This window comes from Pseudophryne corroboree, chromosome 5 (genome assembly GCF_028390025.1).
Source record: "Pseudophryne corroboree isolate aPseCor3 chromosome 5, aPseCor3.hap2, whole genome shotgun sequence".
Taxonomy (NCBI): Eukaryota; Metazoa; Chordata; class Amphibia; order Anura; family Myobatrachidae; genus Pseudophryne; species Pseudophryne corroboree.
This window is the reverse complement of record NC_086448.1, coordinates 10,888,314-10,902,989: the sequence shown is the minus strand read 5'-3', so window position 1 is coordinate 10,902,989 and position 14,676 is coordinate 10,888,314. Positions and strand designations below refer to the sequence as shown.

General features: G+C 50.1%; 1 protein-coding gene across 7 annotated transcripts in view; it reads right to left on the bottom strand.

The window, feature by feature from the left end:
• LOC134927086 (cytochrome P450 2F2-like) overlaps window positions 1-14,676 on the bottom strand; it is a 322,012-nt gene that overhangs the window by 185,303 nt on the left and 122,033 nt on the right. The window lies entirely within an intron of this gene.

The window sequence follows — 14,676 nt, the reverse complement described above, 5'->3', positions numbered from 1 at the left end:
CTCTCACACCTGTAACCATGCCTCGCTCTCATACCTGTAACCATCCCTTACTCTCACACATGTAACCATCCCTACCTCTCACACCTGTAACCATCCCTCACTCTCACACTTGTTACCATCCCCTCTCACACCTGTAATCATCCCTCACTCTCTCACCTGTAACTATCCCTCACTCTCACACATGTAACTATCCCTCACTCTCACACCTGTAACCATCCCTCACTCTCACACTTGTTACCATCCCCTCTCACATCTGTAACCATCCCTCACTCTCACACCTGTAACTATCCCTCACTCTCACACCTGTAACCATCCCTTACTCTCTCACCTGTAACCATCCCTCACTCTCACACCAGTAACCATCCCTCACTCTCACACCTGTAAACACCCCTCACTCTCACACCTGTAACCATCCCTCACTCTCTCACATGTAACCATCCCTCACTCTCACACTTGTAACTATCCCTCACTCTCACACCTGTAACCATCCCTCACTCTCACACCTGTAACCATCCCTCACTCTCTCACCTGTGACCATCCCTCACTCTCACACCTGTAATCATCCCTCACTCTCTCACCTGTAACCATCCCTCACTCTCTCACCTGTAACCATCCATCACTCTCACACATGTAACCATCCCTTACTTTCACACCTGTAACCATCCCTCACCCTCACACCTGTAACCATCCCTTACTCTCACACCTGTAACCGTCCCTCACTCTCACACCTGTAACCATCCCTCACTCTCACACCTGTAACTATCCCTCACTCTCACACCTGTAACCATCCCTCACTCTCATACCTGTAACCATCCCTCACTCTCACCTGTAACCATCCCTCACCCTCACACCTGTAACCATCCCTCACTCTCTCACCTGTAACCATCCCGCACTCTCTCACCTGTAACCATCCATCACTCTCACACCTGTAACCATCCCTTACTTTCACACCTGTAACCATCCCTCACCCTCTCATCTGTAACCATCCTTTGCTCTCACACCTGTAACCATCCATCACTCTCACACCTATAACCACCCCTTACTCTCACACCTGTAACCATCCCTCACCCTCACACCTGTAACCATCCCTTACTCTCACACCTGTAACCATCCCTCACTCTCACACCTGTAACCATCCCTCACTCTCACCTGTAACCATCCCTCACTCTCACACCTTTAACCATCCCTTACTCTCACACCTGTAACCATCCCTCACTCTCACACCTGTAACCATCCCTCACTCTCACACCTGTAACCATCCCTCACTCTCATACCTGTAACCATCCCTCACTCTCACACCTGTACTCACTCTCACACCTGTAACCATCCCTCACTTTCATACCTGTAACCATCCCTCACTCTCACACCTGTAACCATCCATCACTCTCACACCTGTAACCATCCCTTACTCTCACACCTGTAACCATCCCTCACCCTCACACCTGTAACCATCCCTTACTCTAACACCTGTAACCATCCCTCACTCTCACACCTGTAACTATCCCTTACTCTCACACCTGTAACCATCCCTCACTCTCACACTTGTAACCATCCATCACTCTCACACCTGTAACCATCCATCACTCTCACACCTGTAATCATCCATCACTCTCACACCTGTAACCATCCATCACTCTCACACCTGTAACCATCCCTTACTCTCACACCTGTAACCATCCCTCACTCTCATACCTGTAACCATCCCTCACTCTCACACATGTAACCATCCCTACCTCTCACACCTGTAACCATCCCTCACTCTCACACTTGTTACCATCCCCTCTCACACCTGTAACTATCCCTCACTCCCACACCTGTAACTATCCCTCACTCTCACACCTGTAACCATCCCTCACTCTCACACTTGTTACCATCCCCTCTCACACCTGTAACCATCCCTCCCTCTCACACCTGTAACTATCCCTCACTCTCACACCTGTAACCATCCCTTACTCTCTCACCTGTAACCATCCCTCACTCTCACACCTGTAACCATCCCTCACTCTCACACCTGTAAACACCCCTCACTCTCACACCAGTAACCATCCCTCACTCTCTCACCTGTAACCATCCCTCACTCTCACACTTGTAACTATCCCTCACTCTCACACCTGTAACCATCCCTTACTCTCTCACCTGTAACCATCCCTCACTCTCACACCTGTAACCATCCCTCACTCTCACACCTGTAAACACCCCTCTCTCTCACACCTGTAACTATCCCTCACCCTCACACCTGTAACCATCCCTTACTCTCACACCTGTAACCATCCCTCACTCTCACACCTGTAACCATCCCTCACTCTCACACCTGTAACCATCCCTCACTCTCACACCTGTAACCATCCCTCACTCTCACACCTGTAACCATCCCTCACCCTCACACCTGTAACCATCCATCACTCTCACACCTGTAACCATCCATCACTCTCACACCTGTAATCATCCATCACTCTCACACCTGTAACCATCCATCACTCTTACACCTGTAACCATCCCTTACTCTCACACCTGTAACCATCCCTCACTCTCATACCTGTAACCATCCCTCACTCTCACACATGTAACCATCCCTACCTCTCACACCTGTAACCATCCCTCACTCTCACACTTGTTACCATCCCCTCTCACACCTGTAACTATCCCTCACTCCCACACCTGTAACTATCCCTCACTCTCACACCTGTAACCATCCCTCACTCTCACACTTGTTACCATCCCCTCTCACACCTGTAACCATCCCTCCCTCTCACACCTGTAACTATCCCTCACTCTCACACCTGTAACCATCCCTTACTCTCTCACCTGTAACCATCCCTCACTCTCACACCTGTAACCATCCCTCACTCTCACACCTGTAAACACCCCTCACTCTCACACCTGTAACCATCCCTCACTCTCTCACCTGTAACCATCCCTCACTCTCACACTTGTAACTATCCCTCACTCTCACACCTGTAACCATCCCTTACTCTCTCACCTGTAACCATCCCTCACTCTCACACCTGTAACCATCCCTCACTCTCACACCTGTAAACACCCCTCTCTCTCACACCTGTAACTATCCCTCACCCTCACACCTGTAACCATCCCTCACTCTCACACCTGTAACCATCCCTCACTCTCACACCTGTAACCATCCCTCACTCTCACACCTGTAACCATCCCTCACTCTCACACCTGTAACCATCCCTCACTCTCACACCTGTAACCATCCCTCACTCTCACACCTGTAACCATCCCTCACTCTCACACCTGTAACCATCCCTCACTCTCACACCTGTAACCATCCCTCACTCTCACACCTGTAACCATCCCTCACCCTCACACCTGTAACCATCCATCACTCTCACACCTGTAACCATCCATCACTCTCACACCTGTAATCATCCATCACTCTCACACCTGTAACCATCCATCACTCTTACACCTGTAACCATCCCTTACTCTCACACCTGTAACCATCCCTCACTCTCATACCTGTAACCATCCCTCACTCTCACACATGTAACCATCCCTACCTCTCACACCTGTTACCATCCCTCACTCTCACACTTGTTACCATCCCCTATCACACCTGTAATCATCCCTCACTCTCACACCTGCAACTATCCCTCACTCTCACACCTGTAACCATCCCTCACTCTCACACTTGTTACCATCCCCTCTCACACCTGTAACCATCCCTCACTCTCACACCTGTAACTATCCCTCACTCTCACACCTGTAACCATCCCTTACTCTCTAACCTGTAACCATCCCTCACTCTCACACCTGTAACCATCCCTCACTTTTCACACCTGTAAACACCCCTCACTCTCACACCTGTAACCATCCCTCACTCTCTCACCTGTAACCATCACTCACTCTCACACTTGTAACTATCCCTCACTCTCACACCTGTAACCATCCCTTACTCTCTCACCTGTAACCATCCCTCACTCTCACACCTGTAATTATCCCTCACTCTCACACCTGTAAACACCCCTCACTCTCACACCTGTAACCATCCCTCACTCTCTCACCTGTAACCATCCCTCACTCTCACACTTGTAACTATCCCTCACTCTCACACCTGTAACCATCCCTCACTCTAACACATGTAACCATCCCTCACTCTCTCACCTATAACCATCCCTCACTCTCACACCTGTAACCATCCCTCACTCTCTCACCTGTAACCATCCCTCACTCTCTCACCTGTAACCATCCATCACTCTCACACATGTAACCATCCCTTACTTTCACACCTGTAACCATCCCTCACCCTCACACCTGTAACCATCCCTTACTCTCACACCTGTAACCGTCCCTCACTCTCACACCTGTAACCATCCCTCACTCTCACACCTGTAACTATCCCTCACTCTCACACCTGTAACCATCCCTTACTCTCATACCGGTAACCATCCCTAACTTTCACCTGTAACCATCCCTCACCCTCACACCTGTAACCATCCCTCACTCTCTCATCTGTAACCATCCCTCACTCTCTCACCTGTAACCATCCATCACTCTCACACCTGTAACCATCCCTTACTTTCACACCTGTAACCATCCCTCACCCTCACATCTGTAACCATCCCTTACTCTCACACCTGTAACCATCCATCACTCTCACACCTGTAACCATCCCTCACTCTCACACCTGTAACCATCCCTCACTCTCACACCTGTAACCATCCCTCACCCTCACACCTGTAACCATCCATCACTCTCACACCTGTAACCATCCATCACTCTCACACCTGTAATCATCCATCACTCTCACACCTGTAATAATCCATCACTCTTACTCCTGTAACCATCCCTTACTCTCACACCTGTAACCATCCCTCACTCTCATACCTGTAACCATCCCTCACTCCCACACATGTAACCATCACTACCTCTCACACCTGTAACCATCCCTCACTCTCACACTTGTTACCATCCCCTATCACACCTGTAATCATCCCTCACTCTCACACCTGTAACTATCCCTCACTCTCACACCTGTAACCATCCCTCACTCTCACACTTGTTACCATCCCCTCTCACACCTGTAACCATCCCTCACTCTCACACCTGTAACTATCCCTCACTCTCACACCTGTAACCATCCCTTACTCTCTAACCTGTAACCATCCCTCACTCTCACACCTGTAACCATCCCTCACTTTTCACACCTGTAAACACCCCTCACTCTCACACCTGTAACCATCCCTCACTCTCTCACCTGTAACCATCACTCACTCTCACACTTGTAACTATCCCTCACTCTCACACCTGTAACCATCCCTTACTCTCTCACCTGTAACCATCCCTCACTCTCACACCTGTAACCATCCCTCACTCTCACACCTGTAAACACCCCTCACTCTCACACCTGTAACCATCCCTCACTCTCTCACCTGTAACCATCCCTCACTCTCACACTTGTAACTATCCCTCACTCTCACACCTGTAACCATCCCTCACTCTAACACATGTAACCATCCCTCACTCTCTCACCTGTAACCATCCCTCACTCTCACACCTGTAACCATCCCTCACTCTCTCACCTGTAACCATCCCTCACTCTCTCACCTGTAACCATCCATCACTCTCACACATGTAACCATCCCTTTCTTTCACACCTGTAACCATCCCTCACCCTCACACCTGTAACCATCCCTTACTCTCACACCTGTAACCGTCCCTCACTCTCACACCTGTAACCATCCCTCACTCTCACACCTGTAACCATCCCTCACTCTCACACCTGTAACCATCCCTTACTCTCATACCGGTAACCATCCCTAACTCTCACCTGTAACCATCCCTCACCCTCACACCTGTAACCATCCCTCACTCTCTCACCTGTAACCATCCCTCACTCTCTCACCTGTAACCATCCATCACTCTCACACCTGTAACCATCCCTTACTTTCACACCTGTAACCATCCCTCACCCTCACATCTGTAACCATCCCTTACTCTCACACCTGTAACCATCCATCACTCTCACACCTGTAACCATCCATCACTCTCACACCTGTAACCACCCTTTACTCTCACACCTGTAACCATCCCTCACCCTCACACCTGTAACCATCCCTTACTCTCACACCTGTAACCATCCCTCACTCTCACACCTGTAACCATCCCTCACTCTCACACCTGTAACCATCCCTCACTCTCACACCTGTAACCATCCCTCACTCTCATACCTGTAACCATCCCTCACCCTCACACCTGTAACCATCCATCACTCTCACACCTTTAACCATCCATCACTCTCACACCTGTAACCATCCCTTACTCTCACAGCTGTAAACACCCCTCACTCTCACACCTGTAACCATCCATCACTCTCACTCCTGTAACTATCCCTCACTCTCACACCTGTAACCATCCATCACTCTCACACCTGTAACCATCCCTTACTCTCACACCTGTAACCATCCCTCACTCTCACACCTGTAACTATCCCTCACTCTCACACCTGTAACCATCCCTCACTCTCATATCTGTAACCATCCCTCACTCTCACACGTGTACTCACTCTCACACCTGTAACCATCCCTCACTCTCATACCTGCAACCATCCCTCACTCTCACACCTGTAACCATCCATCACTCTCACACCTGTAACCATCCCTTACTCTCACACCTGTAACCATCCCTCACTCTCACACCTGTAACCATCCCTCACTCTCACACCTGTAACCATCCCTCACTCTCACACTTGTAACCATCCCTCACTCTCACACCTGTAACCATCCCTCACCCTCACACCTGTAACCATCCATCACTCTCACACCTGTAACCATCCATCACTCTCACACCTGTAATCATCCATCACTCTCACACCTGTAACCATCCATCACTCTTACACCTGTAACCATCCCTTACTCTCACACCTGTAACCATCCCTCACTCTCATACCTGTAACCATCCCTCACTCTCACACATGTAACCATCCCTACCTCTCACACCTGTAACCATCCCTCACTCTCACACTTGTTACCATCCCCTCTCACACCTGTAACTATCCCTCACTCCCACACCTGTAACTATCCCTCACTCTCACACCTGTAACCATCCCTCACTCTCACACTTGTTACCATCCCCTCTCACACCTGTAACCATCCCTCCCTCTCACACCTGTAACTATCCCTCACTCTCACACCTGTAACCATCCCTTACTCTCTCACCTGTAACCATCCCTCACTCTCACACCTGTAACCATCCCTCACTCTCACACCTGTAAACACCCCTCACTCTCACACCTGTAACCATCCCTCACTCTCTCACCTGTAACCATCCCTCACTCTCACACTTGTAACTATCCCTCACTCTCACACCTGTAACCATCCCTTACTCTCTCACCTGTAACCATCCCTCACTCTCACACCTGTAACCATCCCTCACTCTCACACCTGTAAACACCCCTCTCTCTCACACCTGTAACTATCCCTCACCCTCACACCTGTAACCATCCCTTACTCTCACACCTGTAACCATCCCTCACTCTCACACCTGTAACCATCCCTCACTCTCACACCTGTAACCATCCCTCACTCTCACACCTGTAACCATCCCTCACTCTCACACCTGTAACCATCCCTCACCCTCACACCTGTAACCATCCATCACTCTCACACCTGTAACCATCCATCACTCTCACACCTGTAATCATCCATCACTCTCACACCTGTAACCATCCATCACTCTTACACCTGTAACCATCCCTTACTCTCACACCTGTAACCATCCCTCACTCTCATACCTGTAACCATCCCTCACTCTCACACATGTAACCATCCCTACCTCTCACACCTGTAACCATCCCTCACTCTCACACTTGTTACCATCCCCTATCACACCTGTAATCATCCCTCACTCTCACACCTGCAACTATCCCTCACTCTCACACCTGTAACCATCCCTCACTCTCACACTTGTTACCATCCCCTCTCACACCTGTAACCATCCCTCACTCTCACACCTGTAACTATCCCTCACTCTCACACCTGTAACCATCCCTTACTCTCTAACCTGTAACCATCCCTCACTCTCACACCTGTAACCATCCCTCACTTTTCACACCTGTAAACACCCCTCACTCTCACACCTGTAACCATCCCTCACTCTCTCACCTGTAACCATCACTCACTCTCACACTTGTAACTATCCCTCACTCTCACACCTGTAACCATCCCTTACTCTCTCACCTGTAACCATCCCTCACTCTCACACCTGTAATTATCCCTCACTCTCACACCTGTAAACACCCCTCACTCTCACACCTGTAACCATCCCTCACTCTCTCACCTGTAACCATCCCTCACTCTCACACTTGTAACTATCCCTCACTCTCACACCTGTAACCATCCCTCACTCTAACACATGTAACCATCCCTCACTCTCTCACCTATAACCATCCCTCACTCTCACACCTGTAACCATCCCTCACTCTCTCACCTGTAACCATCCCTCACTCTCTCACCTGTAACCATCCATCACTCTCACACATGTAACCATCCCTTACTTTCACACCTGTAACCATCCCTCACCCTCACACCTGTAACCATCCCTTACTCTCACACCTGTAACCGTCCCTCACTCTCACACCTGTAACCATCCCTCACTCTCACACCTGTAACTATCCCTCACTCTCACACCTGTAACCATCCCTTACTCTCATACCGGTAACCATCCTTAACTTTCACCTGTAACCATCCCTCACCCTCACACCTGTAACCATCCCTCACTCTCTCATCTGTAACCATCCCTCACTCTCTCACCTGTAACCATCCCTTACTTTCACACCTGTAACCATCCCTCACCCTCACATCTGTAACCATCCCTTACTCTCACACCTGTAACCATCCATCACTCTCACACCTGTAACCATCCCTCACTCTCACACCTGTAACCATCCCTCACTCTCACACCTGTAACCATCCCTCACCCTCACACCTGTAACCATCCATCACTCTCACACCTGTAACCATCCATCACTCTCACACCTGTAATCATCCATCACTCTCACACCTGTAACCATCCATCACTCTTACACCTGTAACCATCCCTTACTCTCACACCTGTAACCATCCCTCACTCTCATACCTGTAACCATCCCTCACTCTCACACATGTAACCATCACTACCTCTCACACCTGTAACCATCCCTCACTCTCACACTTGTTACCATCCCCTATCACACCTGTAATCATCCCTCACTCTCACACCTGTAACTATCCCTCACTCTCACACCTGTAACCATCCCTCACTCTCACACTTGTTACCATCCCCTCTCACACCTGTAACCATCCCTCACTCTCACACCTGTAACTATCCCTCACTCTCACACCTGTAACCATCCCTTACTCTCTAACCTGTAACCATCCCTCACTCTCACACCTGTAACCATCCCTCACTTTTCACACCTGTAAACACCCCTCACTCTCACACCTGTAACCATCCCTCACTCTCTCACCTGTAACCATCACTCACTCTCACACTTGTAACTATCCCTCACTCTCACACCTGTAACCATCCCTTACTCTCTCACCTGTAACCATCCCTCACTCTCACACCTGTAACCATCCCTCACTCTCACACCTGTAAACACCCCTCACTCTCACACCTGTAACCATCCCTCACTCTCTCACCTGTAACCATCCCTCACTCTCACACTTGTAACTATCCCTCACTCTCACACCTGTAACCATCCCTCACTCTAACACATGTAACCATCCCTCACTCTCTCACCTGTAACCATCCCTCACTCTCACACCTGTAACCATCCCTCACTCTCTCACCTGTAACCATCCCTCACTCTCTCACCTGTAACCATCCATCACTCTCACACCTGTAACCATCCCTCACTCTCACACCTGTAACCATCCCTCACTCTCACACCTGTAACCATCCCTCACTCTCATACCTGTAACCATCCCTCACCCTCACACCTGTAACCATCCCTTACTCTCACACCTGTAACCGTCCCTCACTCTCACACCTGTAACCATCCCTCACTCTCACACCTGTAACCATCCCTCACTCTCACACCTGTAACCATCCCTTACTCTCATACCGGTAACCATCCCTAACTCTCACCTGTAACCATCCCTCACCCTCACACCTGTAACCATCCCTCACTCTCTCACCTGTAACCATCCCTCACTCTCTCACCTGTAACCATCCATCACTCTCACACCTGTAACCATCCCTTACTTTCACACCTGTAACCATCCCTCACCCTCACATCTGTAACCATCCCTTACTCTCACACCTGTAACCATCCATCACTCTCACACCTGTAACCACCCTTTACTCTCACACCTGTAACCATCCCTCACCCTCACACCTGTAACCATCCCTTACTCTCACACCTGTAACCATCCCTCACTCTCACACCTGTAACCATCCCTCACTCTCACACCTGTAACCATCCCTCACTCTCACACCTGTAACCATCCCTCACTCTCATACCTGTAACCATCCCTCACCCTCACACCTGTAACCATCCATCACTCTCACACCTTTAACCATCCATCACTCTCACACCTGTAACCATCCCTTACTCTCACAGCTGTAAACACCCCTCACTCTCACACCTGTAACCATCCATCACTCTCACTCCTGTAACTATCCCTCACTCTCACACCTGTAACCATCCATCACTCTCACACCTGTAACCATCCCTTACTCTCACACCTGTAACCATCCCTCACTCTCACACCTGTAACTATCCCTCACTCTCACACCTGTAACCATCCCTCACTCTCATATCTGTAACCATCCCTCACTCTCACACCTGTACTCACTCTCACACCTGTAACCATCCCTCACTCTCATACCTGCAACCATCCCTCACTCTCACACCTGTAACCATCCATCACTCTCACACCTGTAACCATCCCTTACTCTCACACCTGTAACCATCCCTCACTCTCACACCTGTAACCATCCCTCACTCTCACACCTGTAACCATCCCTCACTCTCACACTTGTAACCATCCCTCACTCTCACACCTGTAACCATCCCTCACCCTCACACCTGTAACCATCCATCACTCTCACACCTGTAACCATCCATCACTCTCACACCTGTAATCATCCATCACTCTCACACCTGTAACCATCCATCACTCTCACACCTGTAACCATCCCTTACTCTCACACCTGTAACCATCCCTCACTCTCATACCTGTAACCATCCCTCACTCTCACACATGTAACCATCCCTACCTCTCACACCTGTAACCATCCCTCTCTCTCACACTTGTTACCATCCCCTCTCACACCTGTAATCATCCCTCACTCTCACACCTGTTACTATCCCTCACTCTCACACCTGTAACCATCCCTCACTCTCACACTTGTTACCATCCCCTCTCACACCTGTAACCATCCCTCACTCTCACACCTGTAACTATCCTTCACTCTCACACCTGTAACCATCCCTTACTCTCTCACCTGTAACCATCCCTCACTCTCACACCTGTAACCATCCATCACTCTCACACCTGTAAACACCCCTCACTCTCACACCTGTAACCATCCCTCACTCTCTCACCTGTAACCATCCCTCACTCTCACACTTGTAACTATCCCTCACTCTCACACCTGTAACCATCCCTCACTCTCACACCTGTAATCATCCCTCTCTCTCTCACCTGTAACCATCCCTCACTCTCACACCTGTAACCATCCCTCACTCTCTCACCTGTAACCATCCCTCACTCTCTCACCTGTAACCATCCATCACTCTCACACATGTAACCATCCCTTACTTTCACACCTGTAACCATCCCTCACCCTCACACCTGTAACCATCCCTTACTCTCACACCTGTAACCGTCCCTCACTCTCACACCTGTAACCATCCCTCACTCTCACACCTGTAACCATCCCTCACTCTCACACCTGTAACCATCCCTCACTCTCATACCGGTAACCATCCCTCACTCTCACCTGTAACCATCCCTCACCCTCACACCTGTAACCATCCATCACTCTCACACCTGCAACCATCCCTCACTCACACACCTGTAACCATCCCTCACTCTCACACCTGTAACCATCCCTCACTCTCACACCTGTTACCATCCCTCACTCTCACACCTGTACTCATTCTCACACCTGTAACCATCCCTCACTCTCATACCTGTAACCATCCCTCACTCTCACACCTGTAACCATCCCTCACTCTCACACCTGTAACCATCCATCACTCTCACACCTGTAACCATCCCTTACTCTCACACCTGTAACCATCCCTCACACCTGTAACCATCCCTTACTCTCACACCTGTAACCATCCCTCACTCTCACACCTGTAACCATCCCTCACTCTCACACCTGTAACCATCACTCACTCTCACACCTGTAACCATCCCTCACTCTCACACCTGTAACCATCCCTCACCCTCACACCTGTAACCATCCATCACTCTCACGCCTGTAACCATCCATCACTCTCACACCTGTAACCATCCCTTACTCTCACACCTGTAACCATCCCTTACTCTCACACCTGTAACCATCCCTCACTCTCACACCTGTAACCATCCCTCACTCTCACACCTGTAACCTTCCCTCACTCTCACACCTGTAACCATCCATCACTCTCACACCTGTAACCATCCATCACTCTTACACCTGTAACCATCCCTCACTCTCACACTTGTAACCATCCCTCACCCTCACACCTGTAACCATCCCTCACTCTTACACCTGTAACCATCCCCCTCTCACACCTATAACCTTCCCTCACTCTCACACCTGTAACCATCCCTCACTCTCACAGCTGTAAACACCCCTCACTCTCACACCTGTAACCATCCATCACTCTCACACCTGTAACCACCCCTCCTCTCTCACCTGTAACCATCCCTCACTCTCACACCTGTAACCATCCCTCCTCTCTCACCTGTAACCATCCCCCTCTCACACCTGTAACCATCCCTCCTCTCTCACCTGTAACCATCCCCCCTCTCACACCTGTAACCATCCCTCACTTTCACACCTGTAACCATCCCCCCTCTCACACCTGTAACCATCCCTTACTATCACACAACTATTACCATCCCTTTCTCTCACACCTGTAATCATCCATCACTCTTACACATGTAACCATCCCTCACTCTCACACCTGTAACCATCCATCACTCTCCCACCTGTAACCATCCCTCACTCTCACACCTGTAACCATCCCTCACTCTCACACCTGTAACCATCCCCCCTTTCACACCTGCAACCATCCCTCACTTTCACACCTGTAACCATCCCCCCTTTCACACCTGTAACCATCCCTCGCTCTGATACCTGTAACCATCCCTCACTCTCACACCTGTAACCATCCCTCACTCTCACACCTGTAACCATCCCCCCTTTCACACCTGTAACCATTCCTCGCTCTGATACCTGTAACCATCCCTCACTCTTACACCTGTAACCATCCCTCACTCTCACACCTGTAACATCCCTTACTCTCACACCTGTAACCATCCCTTACTCTCACACCTGTAACCATCCCTCACTCTCACACCTGTAACCATCCCTCACTCTCACACCTGTAACCATCCCCCCTTTCACACCTGTAACCATCCCTCACTTTCACACCTGTAACCATCCCTCACTCTCACACCTGTAACCACTCCTCACTCTCACACCTGTAACCACCCCTCACTCACACCTGTAACCATCCCTCGCTCTGATACCTGTAACCATCCCTCACTCTCACACCTGTAACCATCCCTCACTCTCACACCTGTAACCAACCCCCCCTCTCACACCTGTAACCAACCCCCCTCTCACACCTGTAACATGCCTCACTCTCACACATGTAACCATCCCTCACTCTCACACCTGTAACCATCCCTCACTCTCACACCTGTAACCATCCCCCCTTTCACACCTGTAACCATTCCTCGCTCTGATACCTGTAACCATCCCTCACTCTTACACCTGTAACCATCCCTCACTCTCACACCTGTAACATCCCTTACTCTCACACCTGTAACCATCCCTTACTCTCACACCTGTAACCATCCCTCACTCTCACACCTGTAACCATCCCTCACTCTCACACCTGTAACCATCCCCCCTTTCACACCTGTAACCATCCCTCACTTTCACACCTGTAACCATCCCTCACTCTCACACCTGTAACCACTCCTCACTCTCACACCTGTAACCACCCCTCACTCACACCTGTAACCATCCCTCGCTCTGATACCTGTAACCATCCCTCACTCTCACACCTGTAACCATCCCTCACTCTCACACCTGTAACCAACCCCCCCTCTCACACCTGTAACCAACCCCCCTCTCACACCTGTAACATGCCTCACTCTCACACATGTAACCATCCCTCTCTCTCACACCTGTAACCATCCCTCTCTCTCACACCTGTAACCAACCCCCCCTCTCACACCTGTATCCATCCATCACTCTCACACCTGTAACCATCCCTCACTCTCACACCTGTAACCATCCCTCACTCTCACACCTGTAACCATCCCCCCTCTCACACCTGTAACTATACCCCCTCTCACACCTGTAACCATCCCCCCTCTCACACCTGTTACTATCCCTCACTCTCACACCTAGTTCCATCCCTCACTCTCACACCTGTAACCATCCCCCCTCTCACACCTGTAACCATCCCCCCTCTCACACCTGTAACCCCCCCCTCTC